This window comes from Megascapheus bottae, chromosome 12, assembly GCF_031878675.1.
Source record: "Megascapheus bottae isolate mThoBot1 chromosome 12, mThoBot2.hap1, whole genome shotgun sequence".
NCBI classification, from domain to species: domain Eukaryota; kingdom Metazoa; phylum Chordata; class Mammalia; order Rodentia; family Geomyidae; genus Megascapheus; species Megascapheus bottae.
The window spans coordinates 15,115,141-15,139,277 of NC_143520.1; the positions used below are offsets into that span (position 1 = coordinate 15,115,141).

At 36.2% G+C, this 24,137-nt stretch overlaps 1 non-coding gene across 1 annotated transcript; it reads right to left on the reverse strand.

Moving 5' to 3' along the window:
* Positions 1 to 885: 885 nt before the first annotated feature.
* On the reverse strand, positions 886 to 992 carry LOC150056263 (U6 spliceosomal RNA). The gene has a single exon (XR_016537350.1). It is a non-coding gene; the product is annotated as a U6 spliceosomal RNA (small nuclear RNA).
* Between the last annotated feature and the right edge of the window lie 23,145 nt (positions 993 to 24,137).

A 24,137-nucleotide genomic window follows, 5' to 3' on the forward strand; every position in this document is an offset into this window, starting at 1 on the left:
TTAGTTTCTGTAATCAAACCCATGTAGATAAGACATTACATATTTAATACAGTGTGTTTACCCCTGTACAAATGAAAAAAATTAAGTTTAATGTTTCTAGACCAATATGGCTATTAATTTCTGTACAATGCCAACTCAACACAGTAAATTGGGATTTTTTTCCAAAGTTGACAGCACAGCTAACGTTTCAAAAAATTCAAATTATATATATGTATATATGTTTATATTTATATAAAAAGATCAATAATAGCAGAATATTATGCATCAATAGCAGCAACAGCAGTCATCTGAACAAAATTAGACATCCAGCACACTCCATTGATAAAAAGAAAAAGATAAAAAAAATCATAACCCCAGAAAAATGCGAAGTTCTGTTACTGTTGTACCTGGCACCATTTTTTAATTAGCTTCTCAATCATCTGGAAAGAAAACATTGTTGAGTAACATCATTAAAAGCAGCTCTGATAAAACACAGTCACTATGACGTATCGTAAAGCAGGCACAATGTATTTTATATTCATGGAGGAATGATATAGTACTGTCCTATGTCTGTAATACTAGAGGATATAATTTAAAAGGCATTACTGAGACTTGATTCTATTTTTCCAGAAGAAGGCCCAAAGGATTGTATGACATAGCTCTGGAAAGAAATGCACTTTCTTAGGTAGGATTTCCTTCCATTAGTGGCACAGTTCTAAGTGCTCACTCTATCTGCTATAAACGGTTTGAAAATGGAGGTGTAGAGGCAAAAGAAAAAAAAATGAGCAAGAAAAGAAAAAATAAACAAACAACAAAACAGAAACCATATCCACAACCACTGGATTCATACACAGATGGCTGAAGGAAGGCAAGCAAGACTCAACCTAACAATAGTTTACCAAATTTGAAAATATGGAAAGCATCACGAATTTGCATGTCATCCTTGTGCAAGGGCCATGATAATCTTATCTATATCATTCCAATTTTAGTATATGTGCTGCTGAAGCAAGCATAAGGAATACTGTCTTAAATAACAATTAAAGTCAAATTTTAGAATTTATTGATGATTTTTTATTATTTATTTAAATTTTACTAAATGTTTTTGAGAAATCTGGAGTTTCAATAGATTCTTTTCTTTTTAAGGAATTCTCTAAATTGTACTAATTTGATTTTATAATAGCAGAGAGGTATCTATTTATAAATTAAGCTTTCTGCCTTGTTGCATAGGTTAGTCTTATTTATTATGGTCCACTTACTTTCCAAACAAAACAAAACAAAAAAACAGCCAGGAGTTCCTTACTCTGTTTCTTTATGCTAAATGTCAAGACAACATAAGCTTTTTGGCCTTCAACTAATCAAACTTTTAATAACCCAGGATTCTTTAAAGTTTTGAAACAAGTGGAAACCATAATAAGGAAAGGAGTAAAGAAGGCATTTCTATGCAGTCTTTTTTTAAGAGGATAATGTGTTGTATTAATAACATACTCCATTACCGCCTACAATTTCAATAAATAACCAGCCATGAAATGAATACTCTCAAGTTTACTTTTGAGCTGACATGTGGATTACATATAATTTTATCAATAAAATTTGAAATGTTAATCAATATTTTAAGCAATTTTTCTTAAGTAAAATGGTGCTCCAGATCCAACTGTAAGCTTCTCAAACAATTTCTTTCTTTCTAGTAGCTGTGTTCTGAAGACTGAGACTGTGTTACTGCAAGAATATATTTCTCACATTATCTTCACTCTCAGAAAGCATTTTAAGTTTCTTTTTTCCTTCTGCTCTTGGATTATTGGAAATCATTATCATTGCAGCAAGACCAATTTTGTACCATTACAAATACTGACATTTATTCTTAATGGCCTTGAGTGTGGAAGCCAAAAGAGCAATTGCAATCGATTATATTTAGAAAGTTATTTGTCACAGAGCATTTGTAGAAAAATTTTCATCTACAATTATGGTTTTCTAAGATGAGAAATTTTCAATTGTAAGTAAAATACAAAAATATAATTTTCTAAAGCAAGATTTAAAAAATAAGATCTGAAACTTGCTCTAATTCTGCTTCATTTTTGTTTCAACTACTCTCTCCCAGAACGTAGTAAAGATTTTTCTTGCATTGAGTTCTCAATACAAAGTACCTTATTAAAATAAAGCTGGAGCATTGATTTCATATAAATTCCCTATGGTCTTTCTGAAATTTCAAAATGTGACTTTCTCCCCCTTTGTGCACTTAGTGTTATAACTTTAAAAAAAAAAAACTAAAGTGGTTTTAAATTGTCTAATGTCCTTTCTGCCAACTTGCTTATGTATTTCTCTTTCCTTCTCTTTCCTTATGACCATTATGGGTGAGGTTCAAGCATTTGATCAGGGAGAGAATGAGTCTCAGAATTCATTTCTTTCCTTTTTGAAAGAATTAAGAACTAACCTTTATTGAACCTTTGATTTGTTTGCCAAATATTAGTAGGTGTTTTACATTACAAAATGAAATATTGTGTTCTATTTTTATTAATAATATGCTTTAATAGCATATAATCTTTTTAATAATAGCTTATTAATGTTATGTAGAAGTTGAGTAAGAATTTGAGTAAATTCAAATAATTTCATGGTGTATTGTGAAATGGATTGTGTTTTCTAGATTAACAATCAAAAGAACACTATGTACTGTGAGTCTTTTAAAATACATAAGAACTTGGGAAGTGGGGCTTGACTCAAGGTTAGGGTGGTAGCCTTGACCTGAAGAGCTCAGGGACAATGCCCAGGCCCAGGAGTAGGAGGGTAGCCTTGAGCTGAAGAACTCAGGGACAGCACCTATGTGGAGTTCAAGCCCCATAGGCCACAAAAAAAACATTTTAATGATTTGCTATTCATTTTTGCCATGAAATGCATTGAAATATCTCAAAATGAGCTTTAGTTAATGTGTTGGAAAAATAAAAAATTAATAAAAGTAGAGAACATTAAAAAAATAAAATAAAATACATAAGAAGCCAGACACTGTTGGCACAATCATTTCTCTAATCCTAGATATTCAGAAGGATGAAATCTGATGATCACAGTTTGAAGCAAGTCTGGGCAGAAAAGTTTGTGGAGTCTCAGAATTCTTTGTTATTGTCTTTATTTTTTAAACGTTGGTCCATACTATGGACATGGCAAGGGATTATGATAGCTCATAAATTTACACAAGCCATCCAAAACAAAATCAATTGTTAGGGGTTAATTGTTATGCTTCTCTTGGCATTGGTCATATTTTGCTTAGTAATTACACCAGAGGGAGAGTTTTTCTTAATAATCACTCCTAGTACTTCTATGTTTATGCACTTAACACATTACATAAGTCCTACTTATTTACCTTAAATATCTATGTGATTAAAGAAGGTCTGGCATAATTAGAACCCATGCATAGTACTGACATGAAACCCCCCTGTCTTCATGCTTTCCATTTAGGAAATTACCAAGCAATGCTGTAGTTATAGTACAATTTATAGAAACACTCTATTTTCCCCTGCTTGCATTATGAGAGCCGTTTTAAGTCGAGCTAGGAGGAAGTTGAAATACATCCTGTTTAGAGGACATTGGCAGCTCTCCAGTCCAGAAATACAAGATTTTTACTTTCTCTTATCATAATTAGAAGGTAAAATTCATGAGGAATAAACATAGAAATATATGTGATTTTTTCAAATATAATATGAATATGATGTCTTATTTTAAGAGGCCTTACAATACTTCAGCTGCCCAAATATTTAGTTAAATATTATTCAACATATGGCTGTGTGGCTGTTTCTAGAGGAGATTAACATCTGAATTAGTTGATTGAGTAATGTAAATTGGCTGTTGAAGAAGAATACGAAAGAGTTCTCTCTTTTTGTGGGAGAATGGAATGTCAAATGTCTTTTACTCATCCCTTTAGACTCGGAGTCAGACTGGGGCTAAAACAAGGATTTCATGAAGTCTGTAGTTCACTCAACGTGCACATTAGTTTCAATAATCATGCACTCCAAATGCATATGTATATACATAATATGTAAGCACATGTCCAGAGACCCCCAACCTGATATAATGAGGAAGTTATAAGGGGGTGAATAGCAGTGCAGCAAGGGGGAGATGGGAGAGGAGAAGAGCAGTCTCCAAATATGCTAGAATTATTTATGATATACTACATATTAACCATATTGCATCAAACTACTAAGATCACCAAATTTAGACCTAGAATGAAAATATGTCTTATTTGAAAACAGAGCTCTGTAAAAACCTTCCTTTAATATGAACAGTATTAATAAATCATAACAGTCTGCCTGGAAGATTGACTAACCAGCATAAGGGGATGAATTTGAACACAAGGGGGCAGTAGGGTATTTTCTTGTATAAAATACCATGTAGCTAAATGCTTGCCCAAAGGGAAAACTTTTCAACCAGTCATATTTAGCAAAGGGAAGTTTTTCCAGCCAGCCATATTTAGCAAATGCCCACTATGTACAGCCTTTTGAGGGATATACACAAGAATGGTTTTGTACAAAATAATGTTCATATGGGTACACTAGTGCACACCTGTTGTCCTATATACTGAGGAAGATCCAGAGAATCATCCGAGCCCAGGAGTTACATCAGGCTGTGAGACATCATCAGTAATAACAATACATCTATTTCACTATCAATACTGAGAAGAGCTGATGTCAATGGCTACCCCTGGCTAATGAGCACTGGACTGGGAGCTGTGGAACATTTCCAACACTGCAGAAAGCTCTTTGGGCAATGCTGAATCAGAGAAAGAGCTAGAGTAAAACCAGATCTCTTGAGAAGATATGTCAGGAACAAAGCAATGTGATTTTAGCAAATACAGAATTTCATAAAGGAGATACTACAACAGAAGTGTGTTCTGTCACTTAGGAAAGCTTTCCTAAGTTTTGGCAGGGCCTCCCACTTCCCAGTGTCCTTAAGGGTCATCAGGATTTTTCATAAACTATCATGACTGTAATTATGTCGATGAATTGCCATAGAAACACTTCTAGACATTTGGTAGGATTAAAAACAATGTCAAGAAAAAGTATACTTACATAGCAGTATACAGTAGCATCAGACCTTACCTTTGTGCTTTCTAGAAGGCATTTTATCCTGAAATACTTGCTAGGTGGTAAGCTGTAAAAGTGAATTTCAGTGGGTGAGGAAGAGCCTTAGGTCAGACTCCAGAAGAAAATGGAAACAGTGAATGGGGTGAGAGCAGAATGTTATACATAAGCTATTCTTTAAGCTAGGTGAGTGACAAAAAGGCTTTTGCACTGTTTGCCTTAAGGGTATATCAAACTCAGACTGTTTCAAAAGTCTCTGACATGAAATACAAAACTTTCTGTGCCCTTCCCCTCCAACACACACACAGTAGATTGCATTTCAGTAGGCAAGCTAGTTGAATAGAAGAATTAAGAAGTATAGAAAAAGACATTAAATCTAATTGAAAAGGGTGCCTGAAGAAGCAGAAAAGGCAAGGGGGTGTGGGGAGAGAGAGAGAGAGAGAGACAGACAGACAGACAGACAGACAGACAGACAGACAGACAGAGACACAGAGACAGAGACAGAGAGACACAGAGAGACAGAGACAGAGAGACAGAGACAGAGAGACAGAGAGCTTCAAAAAGTCTCCCTGAAACTTGTTCATCAAAGGAAAAAGAGAGAGAGAAGAGAGAGAGAGAGAGAGAGAGAGAGAGAGAGAGAGAGAGAGAGAGAGAGAGAGAGAGAGAGAGAGAGGAGGAAGAAAATCTTAGAAAAGTCTCCCTGAAACTTGTTCATCAAAGGAAAGGAAGGTGGACAAGTACAGGAGAATAAGTTCAAGAAGTCCTACAACTTTGTCCACTCTGCTTTCTATTTCTTGATTTCATGCAGGCTTTTTCCACATGGTTTTACTGAAAGTAATGTCTGCATAGAATGCATAGAATATTGTATCTGTAAAGCTATGTATCACTGTTTGTAGACATCTTTGTAAACATAGATTATAAACTAGCATCCATGTGTACTGAGCCCTTGTAAGTGGAATGTGATCAGTATTATATTCCTCCTTATGTTTACTTTTACACATACAAGATCTATGCAAAGATATACCTAGATGCAATGTAACTTTAAAGATTTTAAATATTTAGTACTTTGGGAATCTTACTTCTCTAAGCATATGCATAATTTAGTTTCCACCTTTCCCCAGTATGTCCCAAGTCCTCCTCCCTGTACTGTAAAATAAGCAGTAACAGTTCCTGGTGTGTGTTTAATTGTAACGCAATACTAATTCCTTCAACCACTTTGTATGGATTTTATTAAAAATTATATGCTTGGAAATTATCAGTCAATTATTTTTCTGATTATCCTGAAATATATTAAATAATAATGTTCATTAAATAACTGTCATATCAAACAGCCACATAATAATTGTATCAATTTTCACATTGATCAGAGACATACTTTAATTATCTCATATTACAGATGACTTAATACATGCAGTAATTCTTTTATATTCAGTGCTTAAAATATTAGGTCCTCAATCCTACAGTTTATCAGAAAAAATATGGGTTTCTAATGAGACATAGTGGTAAAGAAAGAATAATATTCCCTGACTCTTTTGATGTTAGATTCTGGGAAGAAAATATAAATGAAACAAATGGCACAAATAAAAATTTCATTATTATAAGTTAGAAGCTCATAACTGAGATTATAGGAGAGAACAATGGATTCCCCATATATTATTATTATTATTATTATTATTATTAATTGTTTTGTGGGTCATGGGGCTTGAACTGAGCCTGGGCATTGTCCCTGAGCTCTTCAGTTCAAGGCTACTGCCCGGCCCTTGGAGCCAAGCCCCACTTCCCATTTTCTAGAATTTAGTTGGAGATAAGAGTGCCCAGGCTAGCTTTGAAGCTTGATTCTCAAATCTCAGCCTCCTGAGTAGCTAGGATTACAAGTGTGAGCCACCTCGCCCAGCCCATACATTATTTTTTTTAAATGAAGGATAAAGCAATTAAAGCAGGAAACAACAATAGTAATATCCATAATTAGGACTCTGTTAAGCCAAAGAGTAATCATGGTAAAGTGTTAACTGTTGTTATTTACATATACATTTGTTATTTTTCTTTGAGTTAGTATTTGAGAATCTTCTAAAACTTCTTATTTTTGAACTTGTTCCCTAAGGCTTTTCTGTAATATTTGGTTATAATATACATGTGGTCTGCATTAGGTCCTCATAGGCCCTGTTACACATATCCATCATTAAGAAATACCTCTTCACGTTTTTTATGTGATAAAATCATATTTAGTGATAACCCACAAATGCTCCCATTTACAATGCAATGATTAGATCTGCCTACTTTATGAACGCTAGGCAAGAGCTCTTCCACTGAGCTCTAAACTCAGATTCAGGAACATTTTTGTATTATTTTCTCCTGGTATATACCATGTTTCTTAACTTCTTGAGCAACATTGCATAAGGGAGTTTTAAGTGAAGACAGAATCAATGTTTGAGAACTTCTATGTCTAAATTTCATCTCTATTTTCATATTGATGGATGATTTTGCTCTGTTAGTACATAAGATAGGAAATAATTTTTTGTAGAAATTTGATTATGCCTCCCCCTACCCATAGCCTATGGATTCTAATGCTGATAGCAACATATGTACTATCATTGACATCCCAGCCACTGCCACTGTTTGAAATCTGTAGATTTAATTCAAATATCAGGAGCTCTCTCCCATGTCATTTCTCTGATTTACCATCACTTCCAAAGGTCCACACTACATCTGGTCTTCTGCTCCTTATTTGCTTTTCAAACCATTTGTAACAGTTATACCTTTGAACAGTGCTGGGAAAGTTAATTTCTAGAATATTTTTTAGTTAGGCTTGACCGACACATTCTTCTGATCAATTGAGATGATGAACACATCAAAAATACCACAGAAGTAACTGCTGGCTTTGCTGCAGTATTCAAAGGCACACAATTTCTCCTGGTTTTATTATTAATGATGTTACCTTTTGTGCATTTGCTATGTTGACCCCTGCCAAGACACTTTATAATCAAGCTGTTCTTTCACACTTTGTAATTTATACCTACCTGGGGCTGGGTTTTCTTTAAACTATGAAAATACCTTCTCTCATATCACTGGTTTTTATTAACTAGCATCAGCATTTTTGGGTGAGTCGTTTCTTCACTAACAGCAGTGAATTTTGTTTTTAGGCTAGTTGTATACTTGTAGAGAATTGAAAACGTAATGAAAAATTGCTGCATACCACTCCCCGAAACACTCCAGCATACACCCAGTTTCGTTGGATACTAGCATATTCAATTCTATGGCTCATTTGTTGTGATTAGTAAAACAATATTATAATTATGATTAGTAAAACAAAATTGTAATTATTAACTAAGGTACACAGGTACCTTAGTTATTGCTTTTGTTCTTTCTTTAATCCCAAACTCTGATATGGTTCATTTTATTGCCTTTTATATTCTTAGGATACTTTTGGGTCTGCTAGTCATTTGGCATTTCCTTTTTTTGACACCTTTAATAGTTTTTGTTAAAAAAGTTGTGGTTGGGGGCCGGGAGTTTGGCCTAGTGATAGAGTGCTTGCCTAGCATGCAGGAAGACCTAGGTTTGATGTACCACATACATAGTGGTGCTGCTATGGCTAAGTGGTAGATCTATAGCCTTGAGAAAACCCAAGGACAGTGCTCAAGCCCTGGGCTTAAGCCCCAAACTGGCAAAGCAAAATAAATAAAAAACAAAAATAATAAAACAAAACAAAAGAAAACTCTGGTTGGGCATATTTGCAGATGTTGCTTTACTGGAAAATGTCTGATATTTTTTTTATGTGGGTTTTGGTAGAAAGACCAAAGAGGAAATTTTGTGTTTTCTTTATTTCATATATCAAAAAATTTAGCATTCCAAAATACTGCCATGAAAGTATATAAGAGAGGAAAACACATGAGAAGCTTTCCCAGCTAGCTGTCATGTCAAACAAAACACAAAATGGTAGACATGAAAGAAATGATGTAACTGCAGTAACTAATAAACTCAAGAACACAATAGAATCTGTAATAGTATTATTCAATTTGAAATCTGTGCCTGAAAATTCTAATTTAATTGGGAATTTTTTCTAAAAAGATTCATTGTATATTTATAAGCTCTTAAATCTTTAGAAATCATACCATTTTTCTGGTTAATCTTTATCTGAGGTAAATGCTTGAATAGGATGCAAACTGCAAGTAGCATGACCTAAACCTTGTTACTTTTTCCTGCATCAGCTTAGTTAATTTCCTACAATGATACCATTTTATTTAGCAAAAGGAAAACACAAAGAAAATGAAGGTCATTTTTTAGCCATCCTTGAAACAAAGCACAATGGTGATGGTATGTACTAGCCAGTATGATATGAACTCAAGAACATGTAAAATAAATATTTATGTTGGTGCTTTTTCATTATTTTTTTTATATTTTGCCAGTCCTGGGCTTGAGCTCAGTGCCTGAGCACTGTCCCTGGACTTTCTCAAGGCTGGAGCTCTACCACTTGAGCCTCAGCATCACTTCCAGCTTTTTTCCACGTATGTGGTACTGAGGAATTGAACCCGGGTCTTTATGAATGCTAGGAAAGCACTCTACTACTAGGCTAAACCCCCAGCACTGTTAGTGCTTTTTTACAGAATATAAATGTTGGTATGTCACCATAGATCACATAAAGGCCATTCACTAGAGATGGCAACTTTGAAGATGTAAAGAACCAAATTTTTTTTTGGCACTGAACTGCTAAAACCTGAACCACTACATTTTGAGAGAAATAAACCTAAACTCCTACATTTGAGACAAATAAACTTCTGTTGTATTTAAGTCACTTGATGAAGGCTTGCATTACAGTAGTCAATTCTGATACATGCATGTTACCTAAACATCTCAACTATTTCAAATACAGGCATGGAAATAACAATGGGATTTTCACATAGATTACAACAAATTTCAGTTTCTTACACTGTGTTTTTGACTAGAAAATATTCTGTACTCCTTTCAAGCTTGTTTTAGAATTCCTTTTGAGTTGGTTTTGGATATGAAATTGGCAATTGTATATATTGTGTTCAGGAGTAGTTTGGAATTGGTAAATGTGTCTGTGACTATTATAATCTGGTTCTTTGGGCCCAGGAAAGGTTATGAAATAATAAAACAATTGCAATTCAACTTATACTGTACATTTTCACAGTGAGATTCTTTTTTTCATATTTTTATTGTAATTAATAGAAGGGTTACATGATCTTTGCCAAAAAGATGGTGCATTAATTCCCATACCTTGATAGCCTTTCACATGTCTTTGTCCTCATTTCCCTCCCCCCTACCCCCACCCCTCATCTTGTTTTCCCCCATTCCCTATCCAATTACAAATAACCAAATACAAATATATCCGATATATCAGGTAACAAAGTGAGATACTGTAACAATATGAGATAACCAAGGGACAGCAAAAGAGATGAGAGATAACAGTACCTTAAGAATAACACTCGTTCATTACATGGCTTACGTTTCTATATCCTAGAAATCCTTTCATTTAGCATCCTACTATATGGCCTTTTGTATCAAGGTTTTGCTCTATTGCAAATCTCTGCTAGGAGAGCCCAAGGATTCTACTGATTATGACGAATGAGGGAAACCATTGAGCCTAAGTTCCTTTGAGTCTGGCTTACTTCACTTAATATGATCTTTTCTAAGTCTTTCCATTTCCTAACAAATGGGGCAATGTCATTCTTCCTGACAGCAGCATAGAATTCCATTGTGTACAAACACCACATCTTGTTGATCCACTCATCAACTGAGAGACATCTAGGTTGGTTCCATATCTTTGCTATGGTAAATAGTGCTGCAATGAACATTGTTGTGCTGGTGGATTTAGTATGTCCTTGTTTCTGGATGATTGGGTAAATGCCAAGTGGTGGAATTGCTGGGTCATAGGGGAGTTCTATGTTTAGTTTTTTGAGGAACTGCCATACTGCTTTCCATACTGGTTGAATGAGTTTGCAATCCCAGCAACAGTGTAGTAGTGAATCCTCCTGGCCACATCCCCTCCAGCATCTGTTGTTATTAGTTTTCTTCATCCTGGCCATTCTAACTGGAGTGAGATGGAATCTTAGAGATGTTTTGATTTGCATTTCTTTTATGACCAGAGATGTTGAGCATTTCTTCATGTGTCTATAGGCCATTTTTTTTCTTCTTCAGAGAAGACTCTCTTTAAGTCTTTGGCCCATCTTTTAATGGGATGGTTGTTACTTTGGAAATTAGTTTTGGACTGATTCAGTTTTTTGAGCTGTTGATATATTTTAGATATGAGGCCTTTGTCTGTTGTATGGTTGGTAAGATCTTCTCTCACTCTGTAGGCTTCCTAATTAATTTACTAGCTATGTCCTTTGCCATACAAAAGCTCTGCAGTTTAATGCAGTCCCACTTATCCAGCCTTTCTCTGATTTGTTGTGATTCTTGGTCCTTATTAAGAAAGTTTCGACCTGTGCCAAGGAGGTCTGGTGTATCTCCTATTCCTTCTTGTAAAGTTTTCAGAGTATTGGCTTTTACCTCCAGGTCTTTGATCCATTTGGAGTTAATTCTAGTACAGGGTGACAAAGAAGGATCCAACTTTAGTTTTCTGCATATGTTTAACCAGTTCTGCCAGCACCACTTGTTGAAGAGGCTATCTTTCTTCCATTCTATTTTATTGGCTCCCTTGTCAAAGATTAGATGGCCATAGGTCTGTGGTTTAATATCTGGGTCTTCAGTTCTATTCCATTGGTCTTCAGGCCTGTTCTTGTGCCAGTACCAAGCTGTTTTGGTCACTGTAGCTCTGTAATAGAGTCTGAAGTTTGGTATTGAAATTCCTCATGCACTGTTCTTTCTGCTAAGAAGTGTTTTTGCTATACAGGGTCTTTTATTATTCCATGTGAAAATTTAGATTGCCTCTTCTATTTCTTTAAAGAGTGACATTGGGATGTTGGGTATTGCATTGAATTTGTAGATAGAACTTGGCAAGATTGTCATTTTCATGATATTGATTCTTCCAATCCAGGAGCATGGGAGGTTTTTCCATTTCCTCAGTTCTGTTTTAATTTCCTTTTTCAAGGTTTTAAAGTTTTCATCAAAAAGGTCCTTTACATTCTTAGTTAAGGTAATTCCTAGGTACTTTCTTTTCTTTGAGGCTCTTGCGAAAGGAGTTGCTTTCCTGATTGTTGCCTCATTCCTCTCACTGTTGGTGTAGAGGAAGGCAGTAGATTTTTGAGGGTTAATTTTATACCCTGCTTCCCTTCCAAAGTTTTGAATCAGCTCAAGGAGCTTGGGAGTAGAGTCTATAGGATTCTTTAAATACAGGATCATGTCATCCGCAAAGAGGGAAAGTTTTACTTCCTCTTTCCCTATTTGGATCCCCTTTATGCTTGCTTCTTGCCTTATTGCACTGGCTAGGAATTCTAATACTATGTTAAAGAGGAGTGGAGAGAGTGGACATACTTGTCTCGTTCCTGATTTTAGAGGGAATGGCTTTAGCTTTTTGTCATTAATATAATGCTAGCTGTGGGTTTGTCATACACAGCCTTTATTATACTGAGGAATGTTCCATGGTTCCTAGTTTCTCCAGAGCTTTTAACATAAAGAGGTGTTGGATCTTGTCAAATGCCTTTTCTGAATCTATTGAGACAATGATGTGATTTTTGTCCTTGCTCCTGTTGATGCGTTGAATTATATTAATTGATTTGCATATGTTGAACCAGATTTGCCTCCCTGTGATGAATCCTGTTTGATCATAGTGTATTATTTTTTTGATGAGTTGTTTTAGATGGCTGGCCAATATTTTGTTGAGAAGTTTTGCATCTATGTTCATCAAAGAAATATTTCTGTAGTTCTCTTTCTTTGATGAATCTCTGTCTGGTTTGGGGATGAGGGTTATACTGGCTTCATAGAACGAGTTTGGTAAAGAACCTTCATTTTCAATTTTGTTGAAGTTCTTGAGGAGTATTGGTGTAAGCTCTGCATTGAAGACCTTATAGATTTCAGCTGTGAATCCCTCTGGCCCTGGGCTTTTCTTAGGTGGAAGTTCTCTTATTGCTATTTCTATTTCAGTGCTTGAAATAGGCCTGTTTAGTTGGGTTAGCTCTTCTTTGTTCAGTGTGGGTATGTTTATATTGAGAGGTTGGAATAAACTCTATCAAGCTAACGGCCCCCATAACCAGGCTGGAGTTGCCATCTTCATATAAGATAAAATAGATTTCAAATTAAAATTAGTGAGAAAAGACAGAGAAGGTTACTACATACTACTAAAGGGATCTTTCCTCCAGGAGGACATAACCATCCTAAATATCTACACATGAATCCCGGAAATCTGAACTTCATCAAGCAAACTTTACTTTCACCATACATATATCGAAACACAGTGATTGTTGGTGACTTTAACACAGCACTCTCACCTTTGGACAGATCAACAAGGCAAAAACTCAACAGAGAAAGCTTAGAATTGAACAACTGTATAGACCAACTAGATCTAACAGACATCTGCAGATTATTCCACAACACAATATATGTTTTTCTCAGCAGCACATGGAACATTTTCATAAATAGACCATATTTTAGGCCATAAAACAAATCTGGACAGATTTAGAAACGCTGAAATTATTCCCTGCACACTCTCAGACCACACGGGCATCAAATTGGAACTGAACGCACACCTCCACCAACGAAAACCCTGTAACACATGTTGATCGAACAACACATTGTTGAATCACCAATGGGTCATCAAAGAGATAAGAACAGAAATCCAACACTTTATAAAATTTAACAAAAAGGAGCACACAAAATACCAGCTCCTTTGGGACACGGCAAAGGCAGTACTCAGAGGAAAATTTATAGCTCTGAGTGCCTACAATAACATATTGGAATAATTGCAAATCAACAATGTAATGTGTCACCTTAAGCTCCTGGAAAAAGAGCAACAAACCAACCCTAATCCCACTAGAAGAAAGCAAATTATTAAAATCAAAGCAGAATTAAATGAATTGGAATCCAAAAAAACTATAGAAAGAATCAACAAAACAAGGAGTTGGTTCTTTGAAAGAATTAACAAAATTGACAAACCCTTAGCAAATCTTACCAAAAAAAGAAGGGAGCATACTGAAATAAACAAAATCACAGACAAAAATGGTAATATCATGACAGAAATTACCAAGATCCAGAGTATCATGAGGGAATACTTCTCCAACCTTTACGCCAACAAATTTGAGAATCACAGTGAGATTCTTAACATATTTTTCTGCCTTTTACTATTTAATTTGTATGTTAATTTTCTTATATTTTTGAAGATTTTGGAAACTCAAACTAGAACGATGCATTTGTGTGTATGATCCCTGTAGTTCTGAGAAAATTGCAACCTTTTTAGAATTTTGCCAGCTGATAATTGATGTTCTAAAAAGGAATCTTGCCATTTTTATAACATTCAAGTGACTCTTACAATTAATGACTTTTTTCCATTTCTCAGAATCCCTAAGGTACAAGCTGTTTATTTTGCTCCTTTGTGATTATCAAATATCTCTTCAAAATTTTATTCCCTGAATAGGCACAAACTGTTTTGCCTCATGAACTTACTATGATAAGATTCAATATGTTGACAGGTCTTCCTGAAGCAATTCCAAGAAACCCAAACCCATAATTAGCATATAGAGTGTTACAAAGATGCATAATGACAAAGAACTAACTGGCTTTGCTGAACTGTTTTTGAAGTAAGCAGGAATGATAAAAATGAGCATTTTTCAGAGAGATTGCATGGGATGCTTGAAAAGTCAAGTCAAAATCAACAGAAAATAGCAGTTCTTAACAGCTAAAATTTTCTAGGATGAGGGTGTAGAACAGTGGTACAGCACTCACCTATCATAAAAATTAAAATGCTCAGGAAAATATATTTATAAAATATTATGTATATTTTACTCATCCTTTAAAAATGTTGTCCTGGATTTTGATTACAGCCCCAAATCAGCATCTATTAACTAAGGCTCTATAAATAAGAGCATGCGTAGGTAATTGTGACTTATGCCTCTTATCCTATCCTAGCTACTCCGGAAGCTGAGATCTGACAATAGCAGTTCAAAGCCAGCCCGGGTAAAAAAAATCTATGAGACTGTTCTCCAATTCACATCAGAAAATTAGAAGTGGCATTGGGGCTCAAAGTGGTAAAGCGCTACCCTTGAGCTGAAGAGCCTATCATTCAAGTCCCATGACTGAGAAAAATAAAAATAACGATCATAAAATAAGGGTATAGATAACTCTTCTCATCTGAGAAGGGCATTGTTACTGTAGGTAAGCAGTCACTGTTTAAACAGTATAAAAGGGATAAGCAAAGCTCTGATGGGTGAATATGGTTACAAAAAACAGGATAAAGCAGATTTCTCTTGAACATGGAATGTGGTCAACAGCATATGAACCTTTAAAGTCATACTTGCAAAGTTATTGCCTGTCATTTCAAGACCATTGTGATGAGTGAATATATGCAGATCCTGCAGCATGATTTAATCAAGCTAATTAACATCTCACCTAACCAACTATGTTATGGTGAGAACACAAAAATATATTTTAACAATTATGAATTATTCATTACATTACTATTAGCTGCGTCCCCATGCAGCACAATATATCATTAAAAATTTATTCCTCCACTCTGAATATTACTTCTCTGATCAAAATCCTTTCTATCCATTTTCCTTACTGTCCTCAGCCTCTAGAAATCACCTTTCTACTTCCTATATGCTGCTGATATTTTCAGCTTCTTCATACAAATAAGGTCATTTGTCATTTTTTTGGCCTAGCTTATGCCACATACCATTATGTGCAACTGTTCCATCTATGTTGTAGTGAATAAGCAAATCTATTTCTTGATTAAGGCTAAATAGTATTCCAGCATTCATAAACACCACTTCCATTATCCATTGGTCAGGTGGTTAGAAGACATAAAGGCTGCTCCTAATTCTTAGCTATTTCAAATAATGCTGAATTAGATATGGGAGTATAAATATCCCCTTAAATTATCCATTTCAATTACACAAGAATTGAGAAAACTATATTGTTTGGATAGTATTAATTTTAGCTTTTGAGTGACATCTCTATTATTTGTCCAAAGTCATTGCATTAATTTATATCCCCTTCAACAATGCACAAGTGTTCATTTTCTTTATACTTTTCCAACACTTTTCATCATTTACTTTTATGACAATATCCAACCAAACATTACCCACTTGCTGTTGAAATGACAACTGGAGGAAAATCCTTTTGGATGCCAACATTTCCTGTAGACAAGATTAACTTTGCTATCATTTATTATTTCCTTTCAGCCAAGTCTGTCTGAGCTTTGTAGTCAGTTGCTGCAGGTTGTAATAATTTTCAAGCTTACATATTCATATATTAGCAAATCATTCATGTAAATATGTACAAACCATGGAGCAGAATGAAAATATGTCTATGTCTATGTCTCTCTTTGTCATTCATATTCATATGTTGTATGATCTGTTCTCATGGTGAATCACCACATTCAAGAAGTAATACTGGGTCTTCTTGTGCATGCTGGTCATTCCTTTAGGAAATGTACCCCATACCTATTACATTGCAAGTTCTGTTCAAAGCACTATGGTATAGAAGGAAAGACACTATCCTACATGTCCCAAAGAAACAGGCTACCAGTGAAGTTGCCTCTCTAGGGTCTATTTGGTTTAATATCAGTGAGAAAGAACAGGTTTCTCCTAACACAGCAGAACAGGTGGGTTAGAGTTTCTTCCCTTTGAATACATAGAAGGAAAACAAAGGTTAAAAATTATAATCAAGCAAGGCACTGGTGGCTCAAACTATATCTACATAGAAGGTTGATTTCTGAGGATGGTGGTTGGAAGCCAGCCAGGGCAGCAAAGTCTGTGAGACTTATCTCTAAATAACTACCAGAAAAGCATAAGTGGCACTGTGGCTCAAAGTGGTAAAGCACTAGCCTAGAGTGAAAAAGCTTAGGGACAATGCCCAGGCTATCAGTTTAAGACCTATGACCAACAAAAAAAAAATTCTTAAATTAAGTAAATATTTGACAATGCCACATGATTAGACATGATGATAGGATTGTGTTACATCATTTAAATGTTCTTATTTGAGACATACTAATAAATCTTTGGGCAAAATGTTATGTTATGTAGCAGGACTGCAAAATGAGTGTTTGGCATTATGGAAAATCCTTTATACCATAGCATGGAAGATGTCCCAACACCACTTCCTTGAATAGTTCTACTTGAAGTTACCATGTTTCAAATCACCACCATGGGGGAAATACACATCAATTCAAGTTACAGTAGTTCCAACCAATTGTGTCTTAAACAATTACACCTACAAGCAACAGAATTGCCACACAATAGCAGCCATGTCCATATCTGCATATTTTGTGCTCATGATTTTCCCTATAGACTTTACTTGGGAGACTAGACCAGGGGAGGGAATCAAAGAAACAGACAGGTAAAGAACTTGCTCCTTTGCTGCTTCTTCATACACACACACATGCGGGGTGGGGGGGGGGGGGAGTGGGGGATTAGCCATACTCTGCTCACTGTCTTCTGGTTTTTCTCTGGCTTCCACCCTGAGGGCTGTTCCCTTTCATTTAGTGCCCCTCTCCCATTATGTGCCCCCTGCGTTCCTCTCGCAGCCTGGTCTCCAGAACCACAGCTGCAACTGGTAGCTCTCTGCATCCTGTCCTGCTCTACCAATACCACTGCCCAAGCTCCCATCCCCTATGCGATGCAAGCCCAGCTCTAGTCTGGAGATGAGGGCGGGGGAGAGTGACTTGGCTGAGGGAAGAGAGGGCGGAGTGCGAGTGAGACAAAAACAACTTCCCAGTAGCCAATGGGCAGGGGCTCCATAGGCACCTGGCAGTCAGGGTCTGATGCTTCTTGGCTAAAGAGCAGAGTCAGTGATTGGGTTTCCAGCTGACAGCTCTCTGGGGCCAGCTTCCTGCAGAGCTGATGAAGGCAGACACTAGCGAGCGGAGGTGGCTACACGTAAGCAACTTAGAGCTCAGGATATCAGCGATCTGAAGAAACCAAAGCCAGAGAAGAGGAGAGGGCTCCAAGGAGCCTTGTTCTCCAGGGTTCCCTGAGGGGCTGGTGGAATTCTGTCACTTGGTAGCAAGTAAGTGCGTTTTTCTTGCTGTAGTATCCACTCATGGATGATCATTACTGGCTGCCGGCAGCAGCTTTTCCACTCCTCCTCCCCACACCCTACCCTAAAGGCACTTTAGGATCCCCTGCAGACAGGCAGAGGTTAACATCCTGGATCTGAATTCAGAGCAGTAACTTCTCTAAGAACAGCAGCCTGGTGTTTTGAGTCTGCTGTGCTGTGTGCATGGCTAAATCCCTTCCTCCACCAGGTAAGCTCTGAAACCAAGTTCCTTTCTTAGTGTGAAATTTCTGGAGGCTTATATGGTAATGGTTTTCCTATTGCAAGATGCAGTGATGGTGGATAGTAGAAGATATTTCCAGGAATCCTACCTCTGATTATGTTCAAGCATTCAGGATTAGTACTTTTTACATAATCAGCATCACTGTCAAAGAAGAAGCAGAAAAATGACTGGAAATATTTTCTCCATAGTTTAAAAAGCTGAGCAATTTGGTATAATTTAGTTCAAAAGTTATTTGTTTTGTTTTCTTTAGTTTTGTTTGTTGCATTGTTTAGATCTGTAAAATATAAACCTTATGAGCATTTGGTTTTCTTTCAGATGATGTGGTTCTGATGAAATGTTTCAGGCAATTTATAAGTCATTGGTTAAAACACAACAAATGCTGATTTACTTTGTAGGTTTATCCTTGGGTGGAAATCGAATCAAGTTGAATATTGGCCAGAAAAAATATTTTGAAAATAGGAGTGGGTGGTCTTTTTGTATTCTTTCTGAATAATGTTTTCTAGCCAGGTAAAAAGAAATGGTTCTGTAATAAACAGATCCCTAGGTATTATACCTGTTATTAATATTCTAATTAGTGATACTATAATCTAGATGCTCCTTTAACAGAAAGACATAAGTTCCACAAAGAGAAAATTAATCAATGAATAAATATTGAAACAATGACTAAAAATAGCTAATCAGTGACAGAACTGGAAGTCCAACTGGAAATATTTGGAATTCCAAATAATAAAATATAACAAAATTTTCTGTGCAAACACAGAAAATTAGCTAAGTTTTATATTCTTGATTCATAAAGGGAACATCAAAAATGTCAAGACAAGGACTGGTATAGATATTATAGGAAACAAAAATAAAAATAAGGACCAGAGGCTCACACCTGTAATCCTAGATAATGAAGACATGGAAGATTTCAGTTTGAAGCCAGTCTGGCAGAGAAGCCTGTTAGATGTCATCTACAATTAGCCAGCAAAATTCTGGGTTTGTACTTGGCACAAATACAGGGCTCCAAGCCCTGATCAAAAGAGTCAGTGGCAGTGAGAGCACCAGAAACAGAGATAAAGCCCTGGTACCAGTGCATAAAATATGGACAGGGAGAAGAGAGAGAGAGAGAGAGAGAGAGAGAGAGAGAGAGAGAGAGAGAGAGAGAGAGAGAGAGAGAGAGAGAGAGAGAGAGAGAGAGAGAGAGGACAAGAGATGACATTAGGGGTTTTATGAAAATAAACGTTTTTGTAATGGTTGTTTTCATAGAGAATTATCCTGGTTTTTTTTCCACCAGTTTTCACCATTCTAATTGTAATACGAACTTTATTCAAGCTTTTTCTTTCTTTCTTTTTCTTTTTACAAGAGTATTTAGGTGTCTTGAATGGAATAAGTAAAACCGAAGCCACTCACTCCCTCTCACTGTTGCCACAATTTAAACCATATTCTAGCCTGTAAGCCTCTATTTGGTGAAATCATATGTATTAGACAACCACTTATATTTAAACATCTTTGAATATTCTCTAATATGCTTTAGACATCTCCTGTTTCCAATTTTAAATTGTGGATTAGGCATGTGATACTATTTCTTGGAGCTGAAATTATCAAATACATTAGATGCTGTTGACTTTATTTATTTATTTAGGAGGAATCTAAATTTAGACATAAATATTCTTTACTACAGAGATTCATTCAGCCCTTGCATCCTAGAAAAATATACTGTGATTCTCTTCCTCCTCCTGATACAAATGGCTTTAAAGTCACAATAAAAAATGTGAGATTTGGCAAAGCCTCTGAAAAAGAAAGTAGCAGATCGCATGCAGATGGCATGATCAGTGCTATAGATCAGTCTTAACTGTAGAGCTAGATGAATAGCCTAACTCTTTGGAGCTGAGTATTCTGTCACCCAAGCATTGTGTGGTATAGAAATTAATAGAATAATTGATATATAATCTCATTGATTTTGTCAAAATATAGTATAGGCATGCCTAAACATATTACAACTCAAGGTAACAGTATTTTGTCGAATCTCTTTCTTAAATAAGAATTATGCTAATAAACTCAGCCCCATACTCAATTGACAGGCCATTTCATATTTCAAAGTGAATGCATGAAGTATCTACTTTATCCGTGCCCTCTGCCTTGCTTCTCTCTTCAGTGCTAATGGTAGAAGCAATAGAGTACATGGAAAACTCTGGACTTCTGAGTATCTGACTCTTGTTTCCATTAGCCAGTGTCATCAGTATTTGCCAGTTTGAGAACAACTGAAACTCCCACTCACTTCCAGGGACAGTCACTCATCATTACATGGACAGGCTTGTAGAAATTGATCTTACAGGTCTTCCATTGCCTTCGTCCTCCTTTCTTCTGTTATATAGCTACAATCAATACCAGCTACATGATGTCTTTTTTTTTCTTTTCATGGGTCATGGGGCTTGAACTCTGGGCATGGATGCTTTCCCTGAGCCTTTCATCTCAAGCTACCATCCTATCTCAGGGCCTGAGCATTGTCACTGAGCTCTTCAATTCAAGGCTACCACCATACCCCTTTAGCCCAGCACCACTTCCAGTTTTCTAGTGGTTAACTGGAGATAAGAGTCTCATGGATTTTAGTGTGTGGGCTGGCTTTGCACTATGATCCTCAGATCTCAGATTCCTGAGTAGATAGGATTACAGGCCTGGGCCACTGGGCCTGGCTTTACATGATGTCTTATATTGAAAGAAGTACACCAACATTGAAAGAAAGATTTTTGAAGTTGAAGAGAATCTTTTCTGAGGGTTTCTGGGGATATTTTTTTTTTCACCTGGAGCATATCTCTTGACCCAACTAAGAGCATGATTTCCATACATTGTGTTCATTCTGGTTTTTTTCCTAATCAAGTCTTCATCTTGTTATACAACATCTAAGAAACCTTAGAAATCAATTATCCTTTTTGTTCATTCAGTTTCTCTACCTGAACTTACTCAGCATGGAATTTTCTGAGAATAACAAATAGTGTGGATAGCTTTGAGAGCCATGATTCAGTTTTTTTCATATATTTTTTATTGTACTTAATAAAAGGGTTACATGATATTTGCCAGATAGAATGTGCATTAATTCACATACATTGATACCCTTTCTCATGTCTTGGTCCCCATTACCCTCCCCCCATCCCCCATCTTGTTTTCCCCCATTCCCTATCCAATTTCAAATAACCAAATACAAATATATCTGATATATCAGGTAATGAAGTGAGATACTGTAACAATATGAGATAACCAAGGGACAGCAAAAGAGTTGAGAGATAACATAGTACCTTAAGGACAACAATCACTCATTAAATGGCTTTTGTTTCTATATCCTGTAGGTCCTTTCATTTAGCCTCATACTCTATGGCTTTATGTATAAAAGTTTTGCTCTATTGCAAATCTCTGCTAGGAGAGCCCAAGGTTTCTACTGATTATGACAAATGAGGGAAACCATTGAGCCTATGTTCCTTTGAGTCTGGCTTACTTCACTTAATATGATTTTTTTCTAAGTCTTTCCATTTCCTAACAAATGGGGCGATGTCGTTCTTTCTATGGAATTGGATAGGGAAGGGGGGAAAACAAGATGGGGGGTGGGAGGAGGATAATGGGGACCAAGACATGAGAAAGGGTATCAATGTATGTGAATTAATGCACCTTCTATCTGGCAAATATCATGTAACCCTTTTATTAATTACAATAAAAATATCAAAAAATAAAACTATATAAAATTTGTCCTAAAAAAACCAAAATATGCCAGAAAGGAAAAATGATTCCTAGGCAATTCTAAGTAGAAAAGCATATGATTAGGATAAGATGTTAGATTTTAAGTGGAAGTATCAGATGACACTGATTTTGGAGCTACATTCCCTGGCCAAATGGATTATATCATATGGAAATTTCTACATTGTTTGCTCAAAATATGAAAGTGAAGCTTACAGCCTACCTGCCTCTGAGCTCCTCCAGATTATCAATGGTCTTAGTACCTGATTACAGGATGAAATTTTGGCTTTGGTTCATGACTTCTCTCTTCTCTTGAGTCATGAGCTCTAGACTGGTAATATTTTGCTCCAATTAAAGTTAGCTTTACAGGCCAGGCCTGATGGCTCATGCCTGTAATCTTAGCTACTCAGGAAGCTGAGATCTGAAGATCATGATTCAAGCCATCCTGGGCACTAAAGACCATAAGACCCTTATTTCCAATTATCCACTAGAAAACCAGAAGTGGAGCTGTGGCTCAAGGGGTAGGGCAGTAGCTTTGAGCTGAAGAGCTCAGGGACAGTGCCCAGGCCCAGAATTCAAACCCCATCAATTACAAAAAATGTTAGCTTTAAAAGTACAACTTCATGTGCACATCTGTATGTGCCAAAGCTTCTCTATAACCTGGGATGAAGATGGTATCCCTTATGTTTGGCTCCTCATTTGAATAGTTAGAATATCTTCTGTTGAAAGGAAGAACACTAACAAAAATAGGCTTTGAGCAGAAGTAAACAACCAGTTCTAAGAAGCAGCCCGTGTGCTGGGAAATACATCGATTCTAGATTTAAGAGGAAATTTTGTTTCATAGACCCAATGGCATCTAAATCTGTAGACATAAGGTCATAGGGTTGCTGGAAACCATACAATTGACATTCATTACAGGACCACCATTGTATGTATGTCTCCATCAGGGAGAAGAATGCATTCCTCCCATTTGAGCTCTTACTTGGCTTCTTGTCAGATTTTTCTGTTAAAGAGGTTAACTGACTAGAGTAATTATAATGATTCCAAAGAGATTCTGTCTTTTCCTCCAGTTATGCTTGTTTTGGTAGACTTGGACATGCACATCCAGCAGGAAAGCTCACAACATGTCACTGAAAACAAAGACCATGCTAGTGAACCATTGCAGTTTCAAGGAGAAGCCAAGGAATACAAACTCAAAATGAAGTAGCTATTCTCCACATCCCTGTAATCCTTCTCTGCCTCCATTGTCAGGGAAATTATAAAAACTCATCCAAGGAAGACCACATGTTCCATAGAGGCTTAATGCCTTATGAAGCTCATAAGGCTTTCAAAATTTCCACTAATTTCCATTGACTCATTCTTTTAATTGAATCTGTAACCAGTTGACTACATAAAGACTTTGTTCTCTGTCTGATTTTGTAGTATGGGTGGATTGTGGCACTTTGAATATGATGAGCATCTCTGTTGGACAGTGAGAAGAGACCTAGAAGACCTTTAACACGAACATTTTAGAAACTAAATTTGCAGCACTGTGTTGCAATTTTTGTAAATGGGATGACACTTGTACCTTTGGATTTCATTTGTTTGCTAGACAATTTACCTGGATTTTGAATTCAGAAGAATGCCTAGATTAAAATTCATAAATATTATAGATGAAACAAAAAGACAGTGGACATGACACTTATTTTGAAGACCTCACAGTACTCGGTTGTGTGTATGTGCCATATTTTCTTTATCCACTCAACTGTTGATGAGCACTTAGGCTGTTACTATGTCTTCACTTGTAAATAATGCTATAATAAACATAGGAGAGTGAATGGTTTCTGAAAATAATGCTTTCAACTCCTTTAAAATTATGCTGTTTGTGATTACAAGTATAAATCTGGAGGAATTATGTCAAATAAGTATGTCAGTCATTGAAACATAAATGAAGTAAGCCCTTGATATTCCCAAAGAACTATGTGTACCCAAGTCTTCTCATCACAAAGCCCATTGTATAA